Source organism: Dasypus novemcinctus, chromosome 28 (assembly GCF_030445035.2).
Source record: "Dasypus novemcinctus isolate mDasNov1 chromosome 28, mDasNov1.1.hap2, whole genome shotgun sequence".
Taxonomy (NCBI): domain Eukaryota; kingdom Metazoa; phylum Chordata; class Mammalia; order Cingulata; family Dasypodidae; genus Dasypus; species Dasypus novemcinctus.
In genome coordinates, this window is record NC_080700.1 from 8,836,518 (window position 1) to 8,848,545 (window position 12,028).

The 12,028-nt window shown below is 42.8% G+C and overlaps 1 non-coding gene and 1 pseudogene across 1 annotated transcript; one reads left to right on the forward strand and one right to left on the reverse strand.

Annotated features, from left to right (window-relative positions):
- The first annotated feature begins 5,149 nt into the window (after positions 1-5,149).
- Positions 5,150-5,255, forward strand: LOC131276473 (U6 spliceosomal RNA). Its single transcript, XR_009183946.1, has one exon. It is a non-coding gene; the product is annotated as a U6 spliceosomal RNA (small nuclear RNA).
- A 5,110-nt stretch (positions 5,256-10,365) lies between these two features.
- On the reverse strand, positions 10,366-11,194 carry LOC101418327 (small ribosomal subunit protein eS4, X isoform-like; annotated as a pseudogene).
- Between the last annotated feature and the right edge of the window lie 834 nt (positions 11,195-12,028).

Here is a 12,028-nt window from a genome sequence, read left to right on the forward strand (position 1 = left end):
GGGGTTTAAGATATATTTAGGGGATTTGAATCTCTGGACTGACAATGTGATAGCCAGGTCCTGAGCCTCAACAGACTCCAGCACCTACAATCTGATTTATTGGACTTAACCACACTCAGCTAAGATGGAGTTGAAGAAGGACAACCACCACACCATGGAGCCTAGAGTGATTACAACTGAAAGTGGGAGGATTGCATCCAGCATCCATGTGGAATCTGAGCCTCCTCTTGACATAGAGGTGCAATGGACACAACCAATCCAATATCCACATAGAAGAGGTGGCATTGGATTGGGAAAAGTGGACATGGTGGCTGATGGGTATGGGGAAAGGCAGGAAGAGACGAGAGGTGAAGGCGTCTTTGGGACATGGAGCTACCCTGGATGGTGCTTCAGGGGCAATCATCGGACATTGTAAATCCTCACAGGGCCCACTGGATGGAATGGAGGAGAGTATGGGCCATGATGTGGACCATTGACCATGAGGTGCAGAGGTGCCCAAAGATGTACTTACCAAATGCAATGGATGTGTCATGATGATGGGAACGAGTGTTGCTGGGGGGGGGGGGGAGAGGTGGGGTGGTGGGGTTGAATGGGACCTCGTATATATATTTTTAATGTAATATTATTACAAAGACAATAAAAAAAAATCTTCAAGACAACCAAAAACGCAAAAAAAAAAAAAAAAAAAAAAAAAAAGAAAGCATTTTTTGGCATGCCACATTGCTCTGGGAAAGTGATCATGACATCTCCATGTTCACAAAATACATCTTCAGTTCCCATTTTCCTTTCATATTGATTATTCCCTGGCATGTGCATGTGTAGCCCAAGGTCTGCAGAACAAGGCTCATTTCCTCAGTAACCTGCAGTGCACATGGACAAATGAAGAGGCATTTAGTCTAGATATTAACACAACCCTTTGGAGAAGCCACTTGACTACCAAGATGAAAAGTCTGTTTACTCACTGGCTAATTCCACTTTGGAGAAATTAGAGGAAGAAGGAATATTGTGCAAGAAGAAAATCTTTTTGAGGACCACAGTGTCCTTAAATTCAGTGTTGTGAGAGAGAAAAACTGGAAACAACCTCAAATACAAGTAATCTCTAGACTTAGGTAGGCTTGTGGGCTATCACAAGCCATGTGTTGTGAAAGGGACAATGGAATGATGCCATGCCCTCTCACCAAGAGAAGTTGAGTTAAGCCTAGGTCTGTGCTATATTTATAAAGTATATGAATCTCAAGTTTAAGGCAAAAGAAGAAAAAAAAACCTGAAAGTGGTTTTATGAAAAAATAAATGATAAATATTAATAAGTTTGACTATAGGTGGGAGAAAGTACCCTGAGAAGAACCCTAGTCAACTCTTGCAAATGGACTCAGGAATCAATGACCTAAAGCCAGAAGAGTTAAAGGAGTTTCCATTCAGTTTATTATTTTTTAAAATTCTGTATCATTTTTTAAAGGTTCATTTTATTTATTTCTCCCCCCTCCCCCTAATTTTTTGCACTTGCTGTGTGCTGTGCCTTGAGGAGGCACTGGGAACTGAACCAAGGACCTTCGATGTGGAAGGGAGTCACCTAATTGCTTGAGCCACCTCCATTCCCTGCTTTGTTGTGACTCTCATTATGTTTTTCCTGTGCCTCTTGTTGTGTCATCTCGTTGTATCAGTTTGCCATGCCTGCCCATCACACCAGCTCACTGTTTCTTTAAGAAGAACTGGGAACTGAATCACAGACCTCCCCTGTGCTAGGCAGGAGCTCAGTCATCTGAGTCACATCTGCTTCCCTGCATTCACTTTAGCATGGACATGGCTGGCTCTCTAAGTCGGGTGTACACTGTGGGTGCTACAGAGACAAGAGCCCCTCATTCACACACTGCCAATGTGACAAGATTTTTGGTTTTCTGGCATTGCACCACAAGGAGACCTCTGCTGCTGGGTCAAAGGCTGGATGCATGGAATCCCCTGGAGGGAGGCACTGGCCTACATGGAGCCTTGTGCATGGAGCTTGCTTGCACCAGGCTATGCTTGGTGAAATTTGCCTGGATCTGGGGGCCCAGGATGGCCTGTGCCCTCCTGACAAAAACGTTTTCTTGAGCAGAGAATGGGAGGTGCATGTTGTCACTCTAACAGACCTCAGCTTCTGTGGCAAGGAAGACTCACCCAGGGGACATGGTCCTCCTCCATCTGGGACCCCTGGGGGTTATCTGGGCCTTGATGAGGGAGAGAATGAGCTGTTTTTCAGAGAACTCTGGAAGCCCTGCTTTGGAATCCTGTAAACAAGATGTGGAGAAGTGGGGTGTATTAGCCAAAAAGGGTCCCGATGCAAAGTACTAGGACTCTGTTGGCTTTTATAAAGGGTATTTATTTGGGGTAGTAGCTTACAGTTACAAGGACCTAAAGGGTCCAACTCAAGGTACCATAAGAGGTATTTCTTCACCCAAAGTCTGTTGCCACATGTTGACACAAGATGGTGGGAAATGTCTGTGAGGGTTCAGCCCTCTTCTTTCTCTTAAGGCTCTGTGGTCTCAGCTTCTTCCAATCTTAGCTTTAGGCTGGAAGGCTCATTTCTTTCCAGGTTCAGCTGCTCTGTTCTCTTCACAAGGTCAGCAGTAAACTCTCAGGTGAATGGATCATCTCTTTTCCTGTGGCCACCTTTTCCATGTCTATCTTGTCACATGTATCTTATTCTGTTTATGTACCTCTGTGTGTCTACTTCTGTGTTGCCCTTGAATGAATGTCTGTTTATATAGCCCCCAAAGGGGGTGGGGACTCAAACTGAGTTGCCCTAATCAAAGCAGAATCAAAGCTCTAACCTTAACATAATTTAATCAAATGCATCTCAGCTGAATCTAATAAAATCAAAGGGTATCACACTCCAAGGAATAAACCCATTTTGCTAATATAATCAATATCTCTTTTTGGAATTCATAAATAATATCAAACTGCTACAGGGGGTTTCCTCTACTTCATCAGTGAAGGCCTCATCTTACCTCAGCCTCCTTGGAGATGTCAGCCACTCCCCCGTGCCTATGGACTGTGGCATGGGCTGGGCAGCTTGCAGACAGCACAGCAATGCTATCATGCAGGTGTGTGGGCATTGTCAGGGGATAGTGTGGGAGGGGACAGGCAGTGGTGGCAGCAGTGAGCCAGCCTCCTTGGACTTGGGAACTGAGGGTGACTCAGGACCAGCCTCACCATGGGGCAGAGGCTGGAATTATAAGAACCCAGGACAAAATCCAAGTACTCCCTGAAACAAGGGAGAAGATTGTGGAGTCAAGAGGTCGAGAGCAGCCTGTCAACAGAGAGATGCCACCATCTTCCTGCAATGTGACCCAATGGCCAGCTGTGAACAGAGTGGGACAGAAAAGAGCATGGAAGGTGGGGTCTCCAGTGCCAGAACTCCTGTTCTGCCTGCTCCCAGACAGGGCTCAAGTCCCAGGGTGAGGCCAGGCAGAGCTCAAGGACAAAGCATGGGAAGGGCTTTGGGCACTAGAGGAGAATGGAAAGAGTATGGAGATAGCCAAGAAACTTGGGTTATGGATATTTTCTCATAATCAGCATCCTCAGGGGCAGTCAGAATCAGGGTCCTACAAGTATTTGACTTCTGACCTTGCACAGAGGGAAAACAGACCCCGTGGTGCCTTTGAAGTTAATTCTGCAGTTAAGTCACTTATAGATTGGCATTTTTTATGTATCCCTGGGTATTTGTGACACCAAACCATGAACAAGGCCAGCTGCTCGTGGCCAATGTGAGGCAAGCAGGAGGCTGCCCATCTTGATGAAGGCTGAGGAAAGTACAGGGGGCTTTCTGTGCAGTTATTTAGGCTTCTGGGCAGAAAGCCTGGAATTCTCTTTAATCAAAAAAAGAACCTGCTCCTCAGGCCCAGGAGAAGCTTTTAATGGCCTCAGCATCATTTTACATTTTTCCTGGAACATCACTCCTCTTTTTGCACATCAATGGAAATGAGAGGCTACTGGAACTGAGAGCAAGCTAAACCCTCAGGAGATTAAAATCAACTCAGATGCAAGCCTTCCGGCCACTGGGAGAATCCACCACCCAGGCCTGCATGCACATTCCATTTTGGGCAGGCAGGATCCTGTCTTATTTCCTCCTGGGGATGAAGGTGCATGGGGACAGTCCAGGTGGCCAATCAGCACTAAATCACATAGAGTTTTATGATGGCCTATCTCCTCTTGGAGAACCCCTCAATCTTAAACTCATTTTAATTACTGACCCATGGGAGAGCAAGTGCTCTCCCTGGCCAGCTCCTCTTAAATGGCTTCTGAGTCTTATCCTGAGTGGTTGCAAACTGCTTGGAGACATGTGCAGGATATTAAGCCAACCTCTTGCTTGAGAATATTCTGGCGTGTTGTGGGGCAGAGGCTGTCCTGCAGCTGGGATGGGCATAGCATGTGCTCTTGACAAGGACATCCCTCTCTCTCCAGCCCAGCAGAAGAGCCAGTGGTGGCCAGGATTGATGGAGCAGCCACAGACATAGGAGTGGTTAGCATGCTCAGGCAGAGATCCCTAGAGTCTGGTCACCAGGACCTGGTTAAATGAGGGGGTCCAGATGGAGAGAGGAAGGAAAGAGCTCTGGCCTTCAAGCACACTGACCAGAAGTAAAGGCGCAACTGGCTCTGCTGTCATCTGCTATCGTCTACCTGGTGAGCTGAATCACAGCTCCCCTGCTTGTGAGCTACAGGCAGCCCAGTGGCCAGCACTCAAATCCTTTGTAAGTCACCCAGACTGGAGCTAGCCCCTTGCTTTAGCATATGTCACAGCTATCAACAGCTCAGTTGTACATAGACTTGCGACTGCCTCTCTATTGTCTTCAATAGAATATACACTGTCTGAAGACAGAGACAAGTTTGATTTGCTTGCTTCTCTAAGCTCAGTGGCTACCTTGCTGCTGCACACGAAGTGGTTGTAGAGGTAATTAAAGTACACATTAAGGGAATATTTGCTGTCGTGGTCATCACCTCCTTTGTCTTCTTTCCTGTTCCCCCTTGACTCTGTCATTATTCCATTGCAGATTGCCCACCATCATATCCCAGCAGTGGGAAACAGTTTCAGCATTGTTCTAATAGATTTATTTTTTGTGTGATCATTCAAATGAATTAGGAAACACTGTTTTCCTACAATGTTATTATTATTGTGCTTGCTTTGGCAGCACATATACTAAAATTGGGATGATACAGAGAAGATTAGCATGGCCCCTGCACAAGGATGACACACAATTCATGAAATGTTCCATATTTTTTGTATGTGGTTGAAATTATAATGTTGAGAAAACTCTTTAGAAAATATAATAAGGATGGTTATCTGTTTAAGCTGTTTAAGTGGGGACATCTGACACAGGACAGGCTTCTAGGGAGTGTGTGAGTGCTCATTTTGTCATAGTGGATTATATCATTGGATGGAGGTCCATACAATTAGTATAAAGGTATACAAACATCCTGTGGAGGACTGATGTTCTCAAACAGAGGGAATTGTATCTCTCAAGAGAATTGGTGATTCCCAGTGGCTGAGGGCAGTCGAGGATGTCAAGCCCTCAGCATTGTTGCAAGTATCTGTGAATATGGCCCTTCAATTAATGAAGACTCTTTGTCACTGTGGGCCCTGAGGGGAGGGTTAGACAGATACTGAATAGATGAATCAGTGTAACTGTGGGGCCATGGAAGTGTTCCACAAGATCATGCAATGGTGGATATAGGACATATTACATTATACCCAAAATGTATAAAAGTCTATAGGCTAAAATGTAAACCATAATGTAAAACATAAGATAACTAAAAATTTATTAAATTGTATAGTCTAAAATATAAACCCAAATGGAACCTTGTTTGAAAGTTATGTTTCACTATCTGTACATCAGCTGCAGCAAATATAATATGAACATGTAAAAAGATCATTGCTGGGGAAGGGACAGTGTTTGATGTTGGATATGTGGGAGTAACCTATATTGTATATGTGAATTATTGTGATCTAAAACTTTTGTGAAGACAAACTTAATAATTAGAATAAAAGGAAAGGATGTATACACTGAGGAAGAAATGAAAGAAATTTCCTTACTGTACATACAGGCCAAAACCTATTGCAGTAATGAAATCCAAAATCTAAAAAAAAAAAAAAAAAAAGCTTTTTCATTTTTCATTTGTTGATACCCAATTTATTTTTTCTTTATTCAATTTTTCTAAATTAGTATGTATTCTATATTGAACCTTTAAACCCATTCCATTTTACTATTAATGGAACTTGCCAATATATTAGGCTTCATTTCTGAAGGTATTTTGGACCATAGAGGTTAAGCTATAGCAGGGGAGGAACACTGGTGTGAGGTGTTATTGATGGGGAGAACATAGTTGGGAGCTCTCCAGGACATGTATACAGGGTACAGAAAAATGTTTGGATATTTTCATAGTAGTTACATTTAAAAATGACACCTGAGGTAGTGCTTAGTTCCTAGCCTGGGGAGGTTTATCACAATCCCCAAAAGAACAGCAACAATCCCCAAAGTTCAATGGCAAAGACCAATAAAGAAGGGTGGTCCTCTTATGAGCCCTTGATACAGATGACTATGCTTATGAGCCTGTGTACCTGAAATATGAACTAGGCCTAGAGCTGCAGGGTGCCTAAGATTTACCTCCTGAGAGCCTCCATTTTGCTCAAATGTGGCCACTCTCTAAGCCAAACTCAGCATGGAAATGCATTACCTTCCCCACCAGGATGGAGCATGACTCCTGGGGATGAGCCTCCCTGGCACCAAGGGATTACTACCAAGCACCAGCTGATGATGTAACTAGGATAAGACCTTGAATAAAAGGGTCAATTCAGACCAGCAGAATATCTCCACCTACATGTAATATCAGGTGTTAAAAACTGCTTTCTGACCTTGAATAAAAGGGGGAAATGGAAAGGACAAATGAATTTATATGGCTATGAGTCTCCAAAAAAGAGCCAGGAGGTCTTCAGTGGGGTCACACTTATGCATGTCTCAGCAAGTTCCCATAGTCAGTCAAAGAAGATACAACCCCAGGTACTGGCTCTCCTGAGTACTATAGAGACCCACAGATTCTATGGTCTTGGCAGATGACTCTGGAGTTCAGTGCCATGTCATTTGGCCCTACTTTGGAGTTTTTGTTTCTGAGTGTGATGGAGCTGGACTCAGATGTGACCTTTCTACACATGCCTCTTCTGTCACTTTTACTGGACCTGTGGTTGGTGCTGGGGTTGGTGTATACTCAGGAGACCTGAATCTCTGACTGTCCATTTGATAGCCATGCCCTGAACCTCAGGAGACTTGCCAGTCCTACCCTCTGGCTTATTGGACTTACCCCAGACAGCTAACAGGGAAGGGAAGAAGGCCAACCACCATACATGGGAGCCAAGAGAGCCTACAACTGCAAGCAGGAAAATTGCATTTATCATCCTCATGGAATCTAAGTCCCCTCTTGATTTAGAGGTGGAGTGGACATAACCATTCCAGGGTGCCCAGGATGGAGGAATAGAGTGCAGATTAGAGTGGACTTACTGATACTCTACTATCAAATTATTGTGATTAGTAATGGAAGAAATTGTAGAATTGATGTGAATAAAGTGGCTATGGTAGCTGCTGAGGGTAAGGAGAGGGAAGAAGAGATATAATGTGGGGTCATTTTCAGGACTTGGAGTTGTCCTGGGTGGTACTGCAGGGATAGATGCTAGACAATGTATGTCCTGTCATGGCCCACTGGGTGGACTGGGGAAAGTGTAAACTACAATGTAAACCATTATCCATGTGGTGCAGCAGTGCTCAAAAATGTTTTCACCAAATGCAATGAATGTCCCATGATGATGAAAGAGGGTGGTGATGTGGGAGGAGTGGGGTGAGAAGGGTGGGGGGTAAATGGGAGCCTCATATTTTTTGAATGTAACATAAAAAATAAAGAGAAAAATGTATTATTATTATCATTGTAGCTTTTTAAACCACGGTTATGATTGATTTAATGATTAAAGGAATATTGACATTAAATAGCATTATTTTTCTCCAATCACTGCTTTTAACTTGTCAGATTTTCCTTTTCACTCCCTTGCATGGATCCAAGCAATTTCCAGTCATTCCTGCTAGGCCCATTCAGAACTGCCATCTCATATCTGTCACCACTCCCAGCCTGTTCCTTCACTCCTCCTCACAATCCATACCCCGGAAGAGAAAGGTGGGGGTCATTTGTGGTGTTGGGGAACACTTGAAAATCTCATTGCAAGGTAGTGGGGCCAGAGAGAAGGAAGACGCTTCATCCTTACTTCCTGTTCAAGGCTGCCATCTACCATATCAGCAGCTATTCTGACATTTGGTTTTAGCTTTGCAATAGTTTTTTTATTATTGCATTTTTTTTGGTTAAAGTTACTCCAGAAACTATTTAAGATTTTACCAATAACAAAGATTTGACTAAATAACCAGGTTTAATTTCTTTCCTTTGTTTAAATATTACCATCATTAGAACACTTATTTATGATTCCAATAGAACAGTAGCAGCTGACGATGTCAGAGCAAATGGAATTACCTGTATTTTATCCAGGACTTCAGTGCTGTACATTCTACTGGCCATGTTTACAATGTTGCCCCAGGTATCATATTGCAGTTTCTGAGCCCCAATTACATGAGCTATTACAGGTCCATGGTTAATACCTGTGACATATCAGAATTAAGTTAACTAAATTCAAACTATAGCAAATATTTTAAAAGAAAAATTTAAGAGACTACTTGAATCATCATTCTTATACAAGCATCAGTCAAACTCATGGAGCTCAAAGGCAAAGGAAAATAATCCCTATAATTTTGTCACCTCAGAAGTGTTAAAATGGTTTGTTCACTTTTTTCCTTCTAGCCACAATTCATGTTTATATGCCCATTTATCATTATCCCAGACTTATATATAAAATTAATATGCTTAAAAATACTAAATATCACATCTTTATTTTTCCATGTAGTTACAAAATTTTAGGCAAGAGATAATTTGTATATTGTTTTCTGGTGGCTCAGAGTCAATATTTATTTTAAAGGTCAATGGGAACACCAAGTGTGCTTACAATGCTTTACTTGGCTCTTCTGTCTCTGTTGGATTTATAGGCTCACTACACCATTTTACTAAAGTAACACCTCCCCTGCTTCCACCACCCATTCCAGCACATCCTCCCAGGGCCTTCTTTTCATGTGAAAACTCTTCCTTCTCAGCCTTCCAGGGTGGCACTACCATCAGCACATCTATTTGTCAGATGATGAAACAGAAGGATATGGTGGTCACAGGTGGTCGGTGGCAGAGCTGCATGTGGACCAGACCTTCCATGACCCCTGCTCAGAGTGACAAGCTTCTTGGGCATGTGGCTTGCTCCACCATGTGGATTATCTTCAATGCTATCCCATGGGCAAGTTCATTGACTTCAAGGTGTACAGGTGGTGGTTTCAAATCCCTCTGCTAAACCACTTTCTGAAGGACAAACCTGATTTCTACTGCTGCTGGTATGGCATTCTACCCATTTCAACATTTTAAAAAGGTGAAATGTGTAAAATACTTTGATGGAATATGCATTTTGGGAAATTTTTCACACAGGAAAATGACTGGTACTTATAAATACACACCTAGGAAAAGAAAATGGTAGACCCAAGGGAGATCCCTAAGAAACTCCTACTTGGTGCAGTGGTGGAGAATCTGGAGGAGAGAGCAAGTAAACTTCACCCTCAGAGGGGAATAGTGATGCCTAGTGATCTCCAGACAAGCTCTGGAATACTGGTGTGTCCTGTGTTCCTGTGAGGAAGGAAAAACACCCCTGGGAATATAAATCTCCTCAGAAATGAATTCTCTGAGGAGAATTCTAAAGGTCACTAAAGAGAGCTGTGAAGGCCACATGCTGCAGATCTGCCAACCATTTTCATGGGTTCACAGGTGGGGCCATGGCAGCACCTGTTACTTCACTGGATAAGCCCATACCCATGGTCACTACCAACAAGGAAAGTGACCATGACTGCTCTGAAGCACTATCTTGGTTCCATGGTATTCCAGGTATTCCTGAGCTTGGGTGCATTTGGACACTTTGTAGGATGTGGAGACAGCACCTGGCATCAGGAAAAAAAGCCTTTCAGGGTCAGATGCTGGACATTATATGTCCTGCCATAACCCACTGAATGTACCAGGGGAGACTGTGAACTACAGGGAGAAACTATTATCTGTGTGGTGCCACAGTGCTCCAAAATGTGTTCACCAAATGTGATGAGTGTGCCACAATGATGGAGGAGGTTGTTGGTGTGGGAGGAGTGGGGTGTGGGGTGGGGGAATACAGGAAGCTCTTATATATATATATATTTTTTTTACAATGAATCATGTTTTATTTTTAGTCACATGGCATTCTACATTCATGTTAACTAAAGACTATTTCACCCACAGCTCTGTTTGGCTGCCAGTCTCTTGTCTCTCTCTTCTGCAATGGTGAGGTGGATTCCTTTTCCTCAGGGAAGAGAAATCCATGGTTTGTTGCCTTTGCCAATAATGAAAATGTTGGAGAGCCAGGTGGCAAAACTGTTGCCATTGGCATCTTTCACATGAACCACATCAAAGAGCCAGGATGTCTCTCTCTGTTGGTGATCACACCAATTCTTCCAAGGTTAGCACCTCCAGTCACCATACACAGGTTACCCATATCAAACTTTATGAAATCAGTAATCTTGACTGTCTCCAAATCAATTTGAATGGTGTCGTTCACCTTAATGAGAGGATCAGGATAGTGGATGGTGCAAGCATCAAAGGTCACCAGATGAGGGATTCCTTTTGTGCCTACAAAGATCTTCCTCAAATTGCACAACTTGTACTTGGCCTCGTCAGGTGTAATACGATGAACAGCAAAGTGACCCTTGGTATCATAGATCAGATGGAAATTCTCTCCGGTCTTGTCAATGCTGATGACATCCATAAAACCAGCAGGATAAGTTATATCAGTTCGGACTTTGCCATCAGTCTTTATGAACTGCTGCATACAAATCTTTACTTCATCTCCTGTCAGGGCATATTTAAGCCTGTTCCTTAAGAAAATGATGAATGGGAGACATTCTCTCAGCTTGTGCAGACCAGTGGATGGACGAGGAGCAAACACACCAGTCAGTTTGTCCAGCATCCAGTGCTTTGCAGCTGCTACATGCTTCAAACGCTTCTTGGGACCACAAGCCATGGCTGTCCTAAGCACAGAAAGAGCTCTTACATTTTTTAAAGTAACATTTTTTGTGATGTATATATCTTCAAAAAATACAATGTACAAAAATGATGGGGTGGGGAATTGGGGAATGGAGTATATGGGAACCTCTTATGTTTTTTACATTTTATATAATGTTTTTAAATGTAACATTCTTTGTGATCTATTAACTTCAATTTAAAAAGTGTAAAAAACAAACATGTTCAATGTCTAATAATGATGGAATGCAAATTAAAAGTATAATGTAGTACAACAGTGTAAGTATTAGAATGGGCAGTTAAAAATATGGTCCATTTCAAATGTTGTCAAGATTGTGGGAGAACTAGATCTCTAATTCATTGCTGGTGGGAAATGAAAATGCTAATCCACTTCAGGAAAAAGTTTGTTGTTTAATAAAATTAAATAAATACCTATCACAAGAAAAAAAGCCTGATGAACTTCTGTAATCAGGGAGAGGCCCATGGTCTTTCCCTACCCCCATTTCTAGGACCCCTAGAATGTGTAACCCACAGTTATCATGTGATCTGGGAGATGGATCCTGAGAGGGAGGGAAGGTGGGCCAGAGAAATGGACATAGAAATGCCAAGATTGATTATCACTCCTGCCTCATTCTCTCCTGGGTCCAGGACTGCACCTTACTGCAGAAGTCAAACTGAATTGATTTGTGAGAAAATGGCTTGAATTTAAGCTTGGGAACCTGACTTGAAATTAGAATATTTCCATAATGCAGATAAGAAGTGTGGGCTTAGGAAGACCAGGACTTGACTAGATAGAACACTGTCTTGTCAGCATGAAAACTTTTCGCATGAGGAG